This window comes from Nicotiana sylvestris, chromosome 2, assembly GCF_000393655.2.
Source record: "Nicotiana sylvestris chromosome 2, ASM39365v2, whole genome shotgun sequence".
NCBI lineage: Eukaryota > Viridiplantae > Streptophyta > Magnoliopsida > Solanales > Solanaceae > Nicotiana > Nicotiana sylvestris.
The window spans coordinates 51,867,517-51,884,595 of record NC_091058.1 but is presented as its reverse complement, the minus strand read 5'-3'; positions in this window follow the sequence as shown (position 1 = coordinate 51,884,595).

Sequence of the window (17,079 nt, the reverse complement as noted above, 5' to 3'; positions counted from 1 at the left end):
AAATATCCCCAGCGGAGTCGCGATGCTGTCACGCCCCTTTTATTCCCCCTTCCAACGGAGAGGAGTTTCCGGGTTTCGACATTCATGGGGTGTAATGACTCATTTCCTTTTGGGAGTTGGGTATTTGAAGAGTCGCCACCTAATGATTTAAGGCGCATTAGGACACCCATAGAGTTCTTTTGCAACAATGTTTGATAACCAGAGATTGGGTAAGGGCTTGAAATTATCCTAAGGGGAAGGTGTTAGGCACCCCTCAGGATCCACTAGTGTGGTTCCCGGCCAGATAGGTTTTTGTGAATTTGTGCAATTATCATGTAATCAAATAAAAGGCTCAAGTAATAAGGGAATTAAGTTTAAAAACACAAGTGCAAACAATTATTGAATGTCAGGGTTTTGAAAAAAATGAGTTATAAGCTAGACATGCTTGTAAAAATGAAAGGGGGTCCTAGGTTTGTTTATAATATGGATCACCTCAATGCAATACCCGGTATGAAACTTCTCAGAAGAGGGGATACACGTGGTATTAACGCACTGGTCATCATATCCATATCTACCCTTCCCACCCCGTTAAGGTATTAAAGCGCGGATTGGTCTCGACCTCTATTGGATACTATTACCCTTCCCATTCTTATCAGTCCCGGAGGAATTTAGGACTACTATTCCTATAAGAGGGAAGATTTTAGGCTGACTCTTAGGTTTAAAGGTAAAAAGGCTAAGGCAACATACAAAACACGTAGGATTGCATTTTGAGGGGAACATATAAACAATTAGATGGCTCATATATATACCTCCGCAAATAATGCATATAAATAGCATGACTTAAACACATTTAAGGTCTGAATTTTAAAATCCTAAAGCAGAGTTTGAGTCAGAACCAGATTCATTAAATAACTCAGAAAAGAAGTCCAAATCAGGCCTTCCTGCTGGTTGTAGCAGTTGGAATTAACAAAGGCAATTCCAGTTTTATTTAAACAATTACCTACGGCTTGCCTAGGTGTAATAGTGATGTCCTATGAGTATGATATCTATATTGATTAAGAATGCAGTGGAGCAGTGGTTGATTTTAAACAAGCGATCTGTATCCTATAGGCATGCTTTCTAATGATATTGATTAACATGAAAAGAGTATGTTATTTAATCTGATTCAGAAAGGCACGAGTCAAACTGATTTTAACTAAACTACTTTTAGACCTTACAGGCATGATTTCTATTATAGCTGATTTTAAATCCTATAGGCATGGTATCTAATTATTAAAAGCTGACTTTGGACTTATACGCATGATCTCTAAGGGAAACGAATCTGGATACATGCTGTAATGAAAAATTGGTCTTCAATTACTTTACATCCTATAGGCATGATATCTAATTATAATGCGGATTTTTAACCCTATAGGCATGATCTCTATTGTTAAAGCCATTTAGACCCTATAGACATGGTTTCTAATTGTGAAAAGTAAAGCATGCAGAATTTATTTTAAACCAAAGCAGATCCTATAGGCATGTTATCTAACAGACCATATTTGAAATCAAAATAGACCCTATAGGCATGCTATCTACCCAATTTACCCACAAGATACAACTACCCACCCTTTTTCACTAATCACCCCATAATTGTTCACAAATTATTACAGACCAAATGATTGAATTATAAAAGAAGTGCAGAAATAAGAAATTACAACCAAAGGAAGCCTGATCTTGACTTCCTCTCTGAGTTATGTAAGGAACCACTTCAATGCCAGAATTTTAAAGCCTTTTCTCATACCTGAGTGTGTCAGAGTTCTCTAAGGACCTCAAGGAATCCCGGGCAGTGCTCACACCCAGATTTACAAAACAAAATAGAATGAGTGCAGTGTGGAAGGGCCAACCTTTATGTGTCCAAGTTCAGAGGGAGATCAAGGGTGCCAAGGTAAGGCCCACACAAGAGGCGCAGAACCTAGATTCTAAGAATATAGAGGAAGTGTAGAACATAGTTTGAAAAAAGATTTATTTTTTAAAAGCTAGACTGACAGTCCATTTTGAAAGCAATTAGTGACAGAGGTGATTTAACTCAAAACTACACAGAATCAATAGTCATTCAAAGGGGTCAAGTGATTTTGGGGATACATTTGCCTGTAAGCACATGAACCCAGTAGGGGTCTGGTTTGGTCATGCACAACAATAGCTGATGCTGGCATGGCCACAAACCAATCAAAGGAACACAAACACATAGAGGGGATATGTGGGTTTGGGGGTTCATAAGACAGAGTATGCTTTAAAACACACATAGGGGAAGCATTAATCTAAGGGAAATGGGAACATATTACAGCATGCTAATAATGTAACTTAACTGCAGAAACATGAGCAGAAGTAGGAAAGAGTGAAAGAAACTGAAGCAACTAAAGAAGCATGTTGTTGTTGAGGCTTAAAAAATTAACTAGGTCATACCCGTAGAGAAGCAAAGTGCAGAAAGGTAAATCAAGTAAGATTCCACAGTCTAGCCTTGGCTTTCAGCCGACTAGACAAAGCAATAGCACAAGTAGTAGTAAAGAAGGAGAGAGTTTTTGAGTGTAAGTGTGTGTTCTGAACTCAAATTGTTCGTGTCTTTGAAAGAAGAGGGGGTGGGGTATTTATAGTTTTGAAAACGAGTGAAGAATAAGGTAATAAGTAAAGTCTTGATACAAACATGGAAATAATCACAATCAGAATCAATTAACAAAAGTGATTTCCTTTAATTAAGGAATCACTGCTTAACGGATACTAATAGAGTTAATTAAGGAAATAAATCAGTTTGGGACAGATTGATTATTACCATATAAGGGGGCAATAAAAGTATGAAGTAAATGATTGAGTCTAAGTACAAAAATATGCTTATTTTAGGAAAGGATTTAAGGTAAAACATCACAGTAAAGGAAAGGTATCAATTAATTTTAAACAAATGAGTAAAATATTAGGGTTCAAAAGAAAACTTTTGCAATCAGTCACAACATTTGAGGAAATCAGGATCAATCAAGAAAAAAACATGATTCTACACTTTAACATATAAAAAGAATGAACAGAGGTATCGGACGTGCAAGGCCAAACACATTGACAAAAGAAACAACACAAACATACAGTAGTAGCAACAATAAGCTAAGATCCAGTAGTCGACAAGATCGAATAGTCAGGGCTCACACATAGAGCCAAAGTGAAGAAGAGAGTCAAAAATAAGTAAAGGTCTCACAGTAACAAGTGAGGAAAACTTTTTGAGAAATTAGGGTTTCAACAATAGTCGAGTTTAAGAGATGATAAAACTCAGAATCAGATAAGTCACACAAAGAAAAGAGAGTCAGAAACAAAGAATTTAATCGAACAAGCATACATTCAAACAAACAAGGACAGTTTCAGAAATCGGATAAGACCAAAAGACCTAGGGTTTTCAAAAATAGTCGAGTTTAAAAGATGGTAAATACTTGGAATCACATAAGTCAAACAGGGACAAAGAACTTAATCGAACAAGTATACACTCAAACAAACAAGGACAATTTTAGAAACCGGATAAGACCAAAAAAAAGACCTAGGGTTTCCAACATGCTAAATCAAGTAGAATGAAAGCATAAACAAGTTGTTTGAACGTAGTAAAATCATAAACAACATTAAAATTAGAGAAGAAATCTTTAAAAATTTAAGAGAAAATCCTAATCGTTGAAAAAAGAAGAGTCATTTTGAAAGAAAATTGAAAAACCTTCGAGAAAACACTTAAGAAGTTCATAATATGCACAGATCTAAGATACATCTGAAGAAAATTGGAAGATCTTAAAGGTTAGGGGTTCAGAGAACCCGGAAAAGTGAGGAAGACTTTGAAAAGTTACCGATCTAGCCGGAGAAGTCAAGGATCTGACTTGAAAGGCGATGGATGGTCGGAGAAAGGCCATGAACATAAGTTGAGCAAGGACTAGACCAAATCTCTTTGAAATCTGTCCATGAAATCACACAAACAAGCCACCAAAGGGTGTAGGAGGCTGGTATACATCTCGAACGGTCGTGGGAGACCATGGATTAGGTGGGGATTGAGGTAGATTAGGGTGGAATTGGGCGGCGGCGGCTAGGAGTCATGTGAGGCTACAAAGAGAATTGAGATGAGAGGGATTCGGGGATGGCGGGTTGTGAGAAGTGAGTTAGGGTAAGGGGTCATTTAGGTTTAATTATGGAAGCGTGAATGGTGGCCGTTGATCTGAATGATCAACGACCTAGATTAAAATGGTTGGGGGGGAATCCAGGTTTGGGTTGGTTGAAATTGGGTTGGGGTCGGGTTTAATTAAAATTGGGCTGGGGAAATCGGGTTTGATTTGGGGTTAAATTTAGACTAAAAATTAAATACAAATGGGCTGTTATTTAAATAGCCAATTTTCCCCTTTTAAATTATAAAAATAGTAAATAAATTTCTAAAAATAAATTGAAAATACTGAAATGATTTATAACAATTTAAAAATATAGGGATTAATTTTATGAATATAAAACACAATTAAATCTTAAAAAGGCTAATATTGCAATTATATGCAATTAGCTTTTTAAAAAATACTAAATAAAATTGTAAAAAATATATAAAAACTACCTTATCCATATTTTGGCATAAATATAATGATCCAATAAATGAATCATCAGAAATAATAATTTTGGACATAATTATTAGGATTATATGGATAAAAGGGGACAATAAATCAATTTAAACCTTTGAAAATTATGGAAATATAATAAAACATTTAGACATGCTTATATATATGCATATATATGCTATTTGAATGTATTTTGCATATTGAAAAATATATTTGAAAAAATTGGGTATCAACAATATCATCAATAAAGACAATGACGAATGAGTCAAGATATGGCTGGAACACGCTGTGTATCAAATGTATAAATGTTGCTGAGGCATTGGTCAGCCCAAATGACATAACAAGAAACTTGTAATAACCATACCGAGTCCTGAAAGTAGTCTTAGAGATATCTGGCTCCCGAATCTTCAACTGATGATAACCTGAACGCTAGTCAATCTTAGAAAACACTCATGCACCCTGTAACTAGTCAAACAGACCATCAATACGAGGCAAAGGATACCGGTTCTTCACTGTAACTTTGTTCAACTGGCGATAATCAATGCACATACGCATAGAACCATCCTTTTTCTTCACAAACAAGACAGGAGCACCCTAAGGTGATACACTAGGTCGAATAAAACTCTTGACAAACAATTCCTGCAACTTCTCCTTCAACTCCTTCAACTCAGGCTGAGTCATACGATAAGGAGGAATAGAAATGGGCTAAGTGCTTGGCAACAAATCAATGTCGAAATCAATATCTCTATCGGGTGGCATACCCAGAGGATTAGTTGGAAACACATCAGGGAAATCCCGTATTACTGGGACTGAATCAACTATAGGGGTATCAATACTAACATCTCTCACATAAACTAGATACGTGTCACACCTCTTCTCAACCATCCGCTGAGCCTTAAAGAATGAAATAACTCTACTGGGAGTGTGATCTAAAGTACCCCTTCACTCTACTTACGGTACACCTGGCATAGCCAGCGTAACAATTTTGGCGTGACAATAAAGAATAGCATAATGGGGCGACAACTAGTACATGCCCAAGATAACATCAAAATCTACCATACTGAGTAATAACAAGTTGGCTCTAGTCTCAAAACCACTAATAGCAATCAAACACGACTGATAAATGCGGTCCACAATAAGAGAATCTCCAGAGGAGTAGAAATATAAACAGGGGAACTCAAAGAATCCCGAGATACACCTAAATGCGGGGTTAAATAAGAGGACACATAAGAATAAGTGGAGTCTGGATCGAATAGAACAGATGCATCTCTATGACAAACCAGGACAATACTTGTGATGACAGAATCGGAGGCCCTCAGTACGGGCAGGAAGGGCATAGTATCTTGCTTTGCCTCCCCCTCTAGGATGACCCTACCACCCCGACCTCTACCTCGGGCTGGCTGAGCGGGTGGGGTGGCAGCTGGCACTGTAATCATAGCCTGAGGACCTGGTGGAGCACGCTGTGGCTGAGAAGGTGCACCCCTCCTAAGTCTAGGGGAATCCTTCACCATATGGCATGTTTTTCCACACTCAAAACAAGCTTTGGGAGGGCGTGGCAGCCGTGATTGGCTCAGGCCAAGTCTGCTGGACTAACCACTGAAAGCACCCCGTGCAGGAGGCGCACTAGATACTGGAGGTGCATAATAAAGATCCTGAGGTCTAGGAGGATCTGGAATACCACTGGCTACTGGAAGAGCTGAATGAACGGGGAGACTTATATAACCCCTACCATGATGAACTGCAGCTGGAGCACGGGCTAATGGCCCGACTCTCGAGACCTCTTGGCCTCTCTCTCCTCTCTATCCTGAGCAAGCATGCCCTCTACTCTCGTAGAAATGCTCACCAACTACTGATAAGTAACATCCATCTCCAACTCTCGGGCCATGCTAGACCTGATGCTGGGAATGATTCCATTAATAAACCGACAAACTCTCTCACGAACTGTAGAAACCAAGGCCGGTGCATGTCTAGCCAAGTCGGTGAAGTGGATAGCATACTCCGAAATAGTCATGGTACCCTGGCACAAATGCTCAAACTCTGCACGCCATGCGTCCCTAAGGCTCTGAGGAACAAACTCCCTCAAGAACATATCTGAAAATTGGGTCCATGTAAGAAAAACTGCCTCAGCCGAACTGTTCAACTCAAAAGTACGCCACCACTGATAGGCTGCTCCTCGAAGCTGGAAGGCAGTGAAAGAAACCCCACTCGATCCTGATATACCCCTAGTGCGGAGGATTTGGTAGCACTCCTCCAGAAATCCTAGAGCATTATCTGATTCCAGACCACTGAATGGAGGAGGCTTGTACTTTTTGAACCTCTCAAGCCTCCACTGCTCATCTTCTGAAGCTGCTGCCCTGTCCTCGAGCTAAACTGGGGCTACAGGCAGTACCGGTATACGCTTTGGGATGGGGTACGAGCGGCAGGAGTCTGTGCTCCTCCTCTAACCTAGGATGTGGCTGCAACAAGGGGAATCAACCCTGCCTGAGCTAGAGTGGTGTACATGCTCACAAATTGTGCAATGGTCTCTTGAAGAGCTGGAGTAGTAGTAGCAGTAGGCATATCAGGTGCTTGGGATCCAGTTAGAGCTGCTGGTGGCTCCTTTGTGGCAGCTCACGCGGGTGTTCTAGCTGCACCACGTGTGCGTCTTCGGCCTCTACCCCGGCCTCGACCTCTAGCGGCTCTAGCAGGGGGCGCAGGTGCCTGGTCATCTACGATAGCACGCGTCCCCACCATCTGTGAGAAAATAGAAGACATAGGTTTAGAATTTTGATATAAAAAATCTCGCACGATAAGGAAATCAATTGATGTGGAATTTTCCTAACAGTTACATAACCTCTCATAGATAAGTACAGATGTCTCCGTACTGATACGCGAGACTCTAATAAATTGGCTTGTGATTCATGACTCTTATGAACTAGAGCTTTAATACCAAATTATCACGACCCAAGTTCTCCCTACTGAATTGTCGTGATGACACCTAGTCTCTACGACTAGGTAAGCCTAACAATTTGGGGAATAAGGAAGTAAAGATATGAAACTAACAATTTATGGGTAATATAATAGAGAAGTTTAAAATGTCGCTCGGCATATACAATAATAATACTCTCGACCAATAATAACTCTCCCAAAATCCGGAATCTCATGAATCACAAACTAGAGGAAATACATAGTGTTCTAACTCCAAAAGGTCTATAGCTAAAGGGAGAATAGTGAGGGACTTCTCGGTCTACGGACGCGGCAGATATACCTTGAAGTCTCTAAAAATAGCCTCTCCTCACTGATGGTATGGCTGAGCAGAAGAACCTGGATCTGCACACGAAAAAGATGTGCAGTAAAGGGCATGAGTACATCACAGCGGTACCTAGTAAGTGCCAAGCCTAACCTCGGTCGAGTAGTGACGAGGAAGGTTAGGGCCCTACTAGTTATATATATAACAAGGTAAAATAATGTGCAAAGAGACAGTATAACTAAATGCTAACAGTCAATAAAGGTGAAATCACAAAAAGAAATAACTCAATAAACAGAGATAGCAACCGGTGATCTCCCAAGATATCGTCCCGTAGTCCCAAACGTAAATGTACAGAGGATCTCCCGGGATATCGTCTCGTAGTCCCAATTATAAATGTGCAGGGGGATCTCCCGGAATACCAATCGTAGTCCCAAAGTAAACATGTAGGGGGATCTCCCGGAATACTGATCCGCAGTCCCAAAATAAATACACAACAGTTTTAAGAGAAAATCCTACAATTCTATTCAAGTTCGTATCAGGAAAATAGAAAATTTCTACTCTAAACATGCTGCACAAATTTCAGGTAAGCAGTTAAAGCAAGTAAGACAGTTAAATCACATAAGCATGCTTTCCTAAGCTAAACATGAGGTTTCACATATTAGTATTGTCCAATTAAAGGAGAAAACATAGATAAGTATTTAATAAAAGCTGGGTTTTTCAATAATTAGCACGTGTACTCACTCGTCACCTCACGTACACGACATTCATATAACAACAGTACCAAAATCCTAAGGGGAGTTTCCCCCCCACAAGGTTAGGCAAGACACTTACCTTGAACCAACTCAAAAATCAATTCGATATCACGCTCTTACCACGAGTATCCAACTCCGAGTGGCCCAAATCTAATCAAATCAATATCATAACGTAAATACAATTACAAACAACTAATTTAGCTAATGAAATCAAAGCTAAGGCAAGAAAATTAAAAAAAATGCCCAAAAATCCTCCACGGACCCACGTCTAGGAATCATGTAAAAGTCACAAATTATAAATACCCATTAACTCACGAGTCTACCCATACCAATTTCATTCAAATCCGATACCAAAATTTTGACCAAAATCCCAAAATTAGGCCTAAGAACTTTTCTCAACTTTTTCCCAATTTTTTTATCCCAAATCCGAAATTAGATGATGAATTCATGTTTAGATTAATGGGACATAATCAAAAAGGAGTTAGGAATTATTACCCACAAACTTCCTCCGAAAATATCTCCAAAATTCGCCTGCTACCAAGCTCTCAATCCAGTTTTTGAGTTATGAACTCAAACCCTCGATTTTGGAATTTAAATTCTGCCCCTACACGTTCTTCTTTGCAAACACGAGACAATTATCGCGAACGCGATGCATAAAAATCCTCTGGCCAAATTTCCTCCTTCCCGAACGCTAGGGTCCACTCGCGAACGCGTAGAGAAATTTCCTGGGGTCCTTCCACTGGCCAGCCTTCGCGAACGTGATCTCCCCTTCATGAACGCGAAGGCCAAATGCCTACAACAGAAAAACCAGCAAATCTGTTGTACTCCTAAGTCCAAAAGTGACCCATTGAGCATCCGAAACACACCCGAGGCCCCCGGGACCTCAACCAAACATACCAACCAATCATAAAACACCATACGACCTTAATCCAACCCTTGGATCACATCAAACAACGCTAAAGCCACAATTCACCCTCCAATCCAAGCCTAATAAACTTGAAATCTCAAGAATTCTACAACCAATGTCGAAACCAACCAAACCATGTCCAATTGACCCCAAATTTTACACACAACTCACATTCAACACTACGGAGCTATTACAACTTTCAGAATTAGATTCCTACCCCAATATTAAAATCTCACTATCGATCCGGAAACTTTAAAAATTCAACTTTTGGCATTTCAAGTCTAAATAAGCTGCGAACCTCCAAAACATAATCCGAACACGCCCCTAAGCCCGAAATCACCCAACTAAGCTAACCGAATAGACGAAATTCTATCTGGGGCCATCTTCACACTGTTCTAACTACGGTCCAAATTCTAAAGCTTAAGCTCTCATTCAAGGACTAAGTGTCCCAAAACACTCCGAAACTCAAAACGAATCCTCCTAGCAACTCACTAGCAGAAACAAACACGGGGAAAACAACTAATAGGGGATTGGGGAGTTAATTCTCAAAACGAACGACCGGGTCATTACACAATCATGTCGGTTTCTCTTCGATATTGGCACAGTTCGGTTAATTTTTTGTATGCTTTTAAATGTTTTATAAAAGTCGGTAGTAGAAGTAGAATGCAGTAACATATGCACTTTTATAAGACTTAGCAAAACTCTCTAGATATTTTTTCTATTTAAAATGTGATGAATTAAGAAAACATGATAGATAGCTATAGTATAGATCCTATCAACTATTCTATAGCAGCATAAAAGAAACTAAGAAAGAAAAAGAAAATATAAATCACACGAGTGGGAAGATATTCGTCAAGTTGGGACTCAAGAATAAAGTCTATAGAAGATTAAATATTCAAAAAGATAAATCTAAATCATACGAAAGAAAACATATTCAATACATTGTAGTTTGCTCCTCGTAATCGCTAGAATACTTTGTGTCTTGCTACTAAATATGCTGAAAATAATTTAAGTTAAGTAGGAGTAGCATAATAGGGTTGGATTAGGATATTCAATTTAATTACTTGTTGGCTTGTAACAGTTTTCATAATTTCATGGCCCAAGAAAAAATTTAATGCTTTATTATTTTTAAATTTAATATATAATATATTTTTCATAAGTAAATTTATTCGGTACGGTTCATTTTTTTTGGGTTTATTTTCATAAAATAAAAAACCTACTCTAATTATCGGTACATTTACAAATTTATATAAAACCTACATTTAGAAGCAGTTTTTGAAAGTTTGGTCAAACACTAATTACTGCACAGAAATGTTTTTTAAATTAGTTAGTCAAACACAAATTGCTTCTCAACAAAAGTACTTTTAAGAAAAAATATTTATTAAAAAAAGCTAATTTACGGCTTGGCCAAACAAGCTATAAGTTGACTTAAGATTTCAAAGCTATTGCTTTTAATTCTACTATCGTTAAAAAGCAGTCCTATTTTGCAGGGAAAAACATGTCATCCCTTTTAGTCCAGTGGTGGACCCACCCAAGTGGGGTCAATTAGACACTATATTATTAATGTAATGATAGGTAGTAGAGTGTTAATGGTTCGGTTGGGCCGGTTATTTTATAAAATTTGTGCTATATCATTTTTTAGGTTATTTTATTATGTATAACTAAATTAGACTTTTTGAAACTGTCTCAATCATGTTGGTTTCTCTTCGGTATTGGCACAATTCGGTTAATATTTGGTATGCTTTTAAATGTTTTATAAAAGTCATTATAGAATGCCACCCGGTCTCTGATGCTCGTATTTCACCTGTTGACAATTGAGTCACCGAGCTATAAATTCCACTATATCTTCCTTCATCCTCCTCCACCATTAGTGCTGTCTCAAATCCTGATACATCTTTGTGGCACCTAGATGGATGGAATACCGTGAGATATGGGCCTCCTCCAGAATCAACTCCCGAAGCCTATCTACATTGGGCACACATATCCGGTCCTACATCCTCAATACCCAATCATTACCAATAGTCACATCTCTGGCATCGTCGTGCTGAACTCTGTCCTTGAGGACAAGTAAATGAGGATCATCATACTGGTTCTCTCTGATGCGATCAAACAAGGAAGACCGATAAACCACACAAGCTAAGGCCCGACTGGGCTCCGAAATATCCAACCTCACAAACCGATTGGCCAAGGCCTGAACATAAACTACAAGAGGTCTCTCCCCAACAGGAATATATGCCAAACTACCCATACTCATAGCCTTCCTACTCAAGGCATCAGCCACCACATTGGCCTTCCCTCGGATGGTACAAGATAGTGATATCATAATACTTTAGCAATTCCAACCATCTCTGCTGCCTCAAATTGAGATCCTTCTGCTTGAACAAGTGCTGAAGGCTACGATGATCAGTAAATACCTTACATGACACACCATCGAGATAATGCCTCCAAATCTTCAACGCATGAACAATGGCAACCAACTACAAATCATGAACAAGGTAGTTCTTCTCATGGGACTTCAACTGACGAGAAGCATAAGCAATCACTCTACCCTCCTTCATCAACACACACCCAATAGCAACTTTAGAAGAATCATAATATACTGTATATGAACCTAAAGCTGATGGCAAAACTAATACTAGAGTTGTGATCAAGGCAGTCTTGAGCTTCTGGAAGCTTGCCTCACACTTATCCGACCACCTGAATGGAGCATATGTTTGAGTCAATTTGGTCAAGAGTGATGCAATAGATGAAAATCCCTAAACGAACCGATGGTAATAACCTGCCAAACTAAGAAAGCTGCGAATCTCTATTGTTGAGGACGATTTGGGACAACTCTGAACCGTCTCTATCTTCTTTGGATCAACTTGACTACCCTCACTGGACACCACGTTTCCCAAGAAAGCCACTGAACTGAGCCAAAAATCACACTTGTAGAACTTTTCATAAAGCTTCTCCTCCCTCAACCGCTTCAATACAACTCTTAAATGCTCAGCATGCTCCTGCTGACTATGCGAGTACACCAGAATATCATCAATGAATACAATAATGAACCAGTTGAGATAGGGTCGAAACACGCTATTCATCAAATGCATGAACGCAGCTGGGACATTGCTCATCGGAAAAGACATCACAAGGAACTCATAATGACCATATCGTGTCCTGAAAGCTATATTAAGAATATCCGAGTCCCTGATCTACAACTAGTGATACCATGACCTGAGATAAATATTGGAGAACACTCTCTCTCCCTGAAGCTGGTCAAATATATCATCAATACGAGGCAAAAGATACTTGTTCTTGATTGTGACTTTGTTCAACTGCATGCAATCAATGCACATCCGCATCGTTCCATCCTTATTCTTCACAAATAGCACAGGTGCACCCCAAGGCGAGACACTAGGCTGAATGAACCCCTTATCAAGGAGTTCTTGAAGCTGCTCCTTTAACTACTTTAGCTCGGCTGGTGCCATACGATACGGTGGAATAAAAATGGGCTGAGTGCATGGCACCAGATCAATACCGAAGTCAATATCCCTGTCCGGTGGCACGCCATGTAGGTCTGCATGAAACACATCCGGAAAGTCCCTAACTACCGGGACTGAATCATTAGTAGGAGTCTCTACACTGACATCCCTCACAAAGGCTAAGTAAGAAATAAAATCCTTCCCAACCATCCGTTGGACCTTCAAAAATGAAATCACCCTACTGGAAACAAATTCAGTCTAACCTCGCCACTCAATCCATGGAACAACCGGCATAGCCAACATCACTGCCTTAGCATGATAGTCCAACATAGCATGACATGGAGATAACTAATCCATGCCTAATATCACATCAAAATCTACCATACAAAACAATAGAAGGTCCACCCGGGTCTCCAAACCCCCAATAGTCACCACACACGACCGATATACGCGGTCCACAATAATAGTATTGCTCACTGGAGCAGATACATGAACTTATGAAACAAGAGACTCATGGGGCATATCCAAATAACAAGCAAAATATGATGAAACATATGAAAAGTGGAACCGGGATCAAATAACATAGAGGCATCTCCGTGGCAAACTGAGACAATACTTATAATCTCCGCATTTGAAGCAATAACATCCGGTCTGGATGAGAGTGCATAGAAATGGGCCTGACCACCACCTGATCGACCTCCCCCTCTAGGCGACCCCTAGCTGACTGTCCTCCACCTCTAGCTGACTGGGTGGGTGGTGAAGTAACTGGTGCTGAAGTCGATGGCTAACTCCTCTGCTAAGGCGGACCCCCATGACGATGAGGACACTGCCTCCACATATGCCCCAACTCTCCACACCCATAACAACCCCTAGCTCCGGGATGACTAGTAGAAGAACCTGGCATGGAAGAGCCCTGAATTGATGGAGCACGAGTCATACTTTGGGCTAGAAGGGCACTAAGTGATTAATGGCCCTGATGAAAACTATTAGAACATGGACCGATGATGCCCCACGATAAACTGGGCAAGCTGACTGAGCATTTCTGAATGGACGACCTCTGCTATGCTGAAACTGACCCCCCATGAGGAGTACCACTGAATCCATCCTGACCACGAGGCCTCTTAGACTTCCACTCAACCCTCTCCTAACCATGAACCATCTCAATCTGTCGAGCTATATCAACAACCTCATCGAAAGTAGCACCAGATACTCTCTCTCTGGTCATAAGCAACCGAAGCTGAAAATCGAGGCCATCTATAAACCTCTTGATATTCTCTCAGTCCGTGGGAACCAACCAGATCGCATGACGAGCCAACTCGGAGAATTGCATCTCATACTATGTAACAGACCTATCACCCTAACGAAGCTGCTCGAACTGTCTGAGATCCAAATTCTAAAGTTGAAGCTCTCATTTGGGGACTAAGTGTCCCAAAACACTCCAAAATGCAAAACAAATCCTCCCGAAAACTCACTAGCAGAAACAAACACGGGGAAAACAATTAATAGGGGATTGGGGCATTAATTCTCAAAACGACCGGTTGGGTCGTTACACAATCATGTCGATTTCTCTTCGGTATTGGCACAGTTCGATTAATTTTTGGTATGTTTTTAAATGTTTTATAAAAGTTTACAGTAGAAGTAGAATGCAATAACATGCGTACTTTTATAAAACTTAGCAAAACTCTCTAGATATTTTTTATGTAAAGTGTGATGAATTAAGAAAACATGAAAGATAGCCATAGTATAGATCCTATCAACTATTCTATAGTAGCATAAAAGAAACTAAGAAAAGAAAAAGAAAATATAAATCACACGAGAAAGATATTCGCCAAGTTGGGATTCAAGAATAAAGTCTATAGAATATTAAATATTCAAAAAGATAAATCTAAATCATACGAAAGAAAATATATTCAATACATTGTAGTTTGCTACTCATAATCGCTAGAATACTTTGTGTCTTGCTACTAAATATGCTGAAAATAATTTAATTTAGGTAGGAGTAGCATAATAGGCTTGGATTAGGACATTCAATTTAATTACTTGTTGACTCGTAACAGTCATCATAATTTCATGGCCCAAGAAAAAATTTAATGCTTTATTATTTTTTAATTTAATATATAATATATTTTTCATAAGTTAAATTATTCGGTAGGGTTCATTTTTTTCGGTTTATTTTCATAAAATAAAAAACCTACCCTAATTATCGGTACAGTTATAAATTTATATAAAAAGCTATGATTTTATTAAAAGAAACCTAAAAATCAGTTCGACATTGTCACGACCCAAAATTCCTCTGAAGGAGTCGTGATGGCACCTAGTCTCTAAACTAGGTAAGTCTAACAGTAACTGAAATAGCATTGATATCTACTAACTTTAAGTTAAATAACTCTGAACAATTACAATTCCCCAAAATCGGTAGTACAAGTCATAAGCTTTTCTAAGAGTAGTTATTCAAAATAAAACGTCACTATTCCAAAACAAAAGGAACAAATGGAAATAAGTACAAATGAAGGTGACTCCGAGGCCTGCTAACACAACAACAGGTTTACCTTGTGTAACGACCCGACCGGTCGTTTTGAACTTTTGCACTTTGATCGCCAGTCTTTGGGCATGACTTTCCCTGTGTGTACATTATGCCTTATGTAAATCGTTGGTTTTGGTTTTCAGGGTAATCAGAATGAATTTGGAAGAACAGTTCTCAGTCTGAAGCCTTAAATTTGAAAGGTTTGACCAAAATTTGACTTATGTGTATTTGATCTCGGATGGGAATTTTTATGATTTGGTTAGCTCCGTTAGGTGATTTGGGACTTAGGAGCATGATCGGAATGCATTTTGGATGTCCGTGGAAGGTTTAGGCTTGGATTGGCAAAATTGAGATTTCAGCGATTGTCGGTTGATAGGTGAGATTTTGATATAAAGGTCGGAATGAAATTCTGAGAGTTGCAGTAGCTTTATTATGTCATTTATGACTTGTGTGCAAAATTTGGGGTTAATCGGACCTGATTTGATATGTTTCGGCGTTGTTTGTGGAATTTGAAATTTCTAAGTTCTTAAGCTTGAATCCGAAGTTGATTTGGTGTTTTGATGTTGTTTTGAGTGATTCAAAAGCTTGACAAGGTGTTAATGATGTTATGGGAGGTATTGGTGTGTTTGGGTTGAGGTCTGATGGATTTGGGTGTGTTTCGGGTGAGTTTTGAGCGAGTACGGACATTTCGGAACTTAGAAAATGGATAGGGGGAGAATTTTTAGTGCTGACCGCGGTAGAATTAGCGCCGGGCACGCTGGCTTAGTGCTGGGCACGTAAAAGTGACCGCGGCCGCGGTCATGAAGATTCGCAGATCGTTGGTCCAACTTCGGAAGCTCATATCTTTTGGTACACAAGGAATTTTGAGATGATTCAAAAACAAAAGTTGTATCCCTTCGTGTCTTGTTTCCAGAAAGGTAAAGATATCGCAATTTAGACATATGTAGCAAACTATATGGCCAAATTACTAAAGCCTATCACTGCAGAGGAAGCCTTTGCGGCCGCAGTTGTGTTTGCGCGGACCGCGATTGTTTTGGTGCGGCCCGCGGAGGCTGGAACCTGAGGGATATCGTATAAATACGAGGTTTTGGGTTTTATTTAGTATTTTGACCTAGAGAGCTCGGATTTTGGCGATGTTTCGAAGGTTTTTCAAGAAATTCATCGGGGTAAGTGATTTTAACTCAGATTTGGCTAGAATACATGAATCTATCACTGAATTCATCATTTAATTCGTGATTTGGGATGGAATTTGGGAAGAAAATTGTGAAACCTTTCAAAAATGTAAAATGATGATTTGAAGGACCAAATGCTATCGGAATTGGGTAATTTTGGTATGTTTAGACGAGGGTATGAGGATTCTGAAAATGTGAATTTTACCCGATTCCAAGAGGTGGGCCCGAAGTTCGGGGTTTACTAATTTTGGAATTTTTGATATTTTTCGAATGTTTTCGCTTGGGCTTTGTTCCCTTAGCATATTGTGACGTATTCATTCTGATTTTGGATAGATTCGACGCGTGTGGAGGCCAATTCGAGGGGAAAAGGCATCGCGAGCTAGAGAATTAGCCAGTTTGAGGTGAGTAATGATTTTAAATGATGTCCTGAGGGTTTGAAACCCCGGATTTGCACGACGTA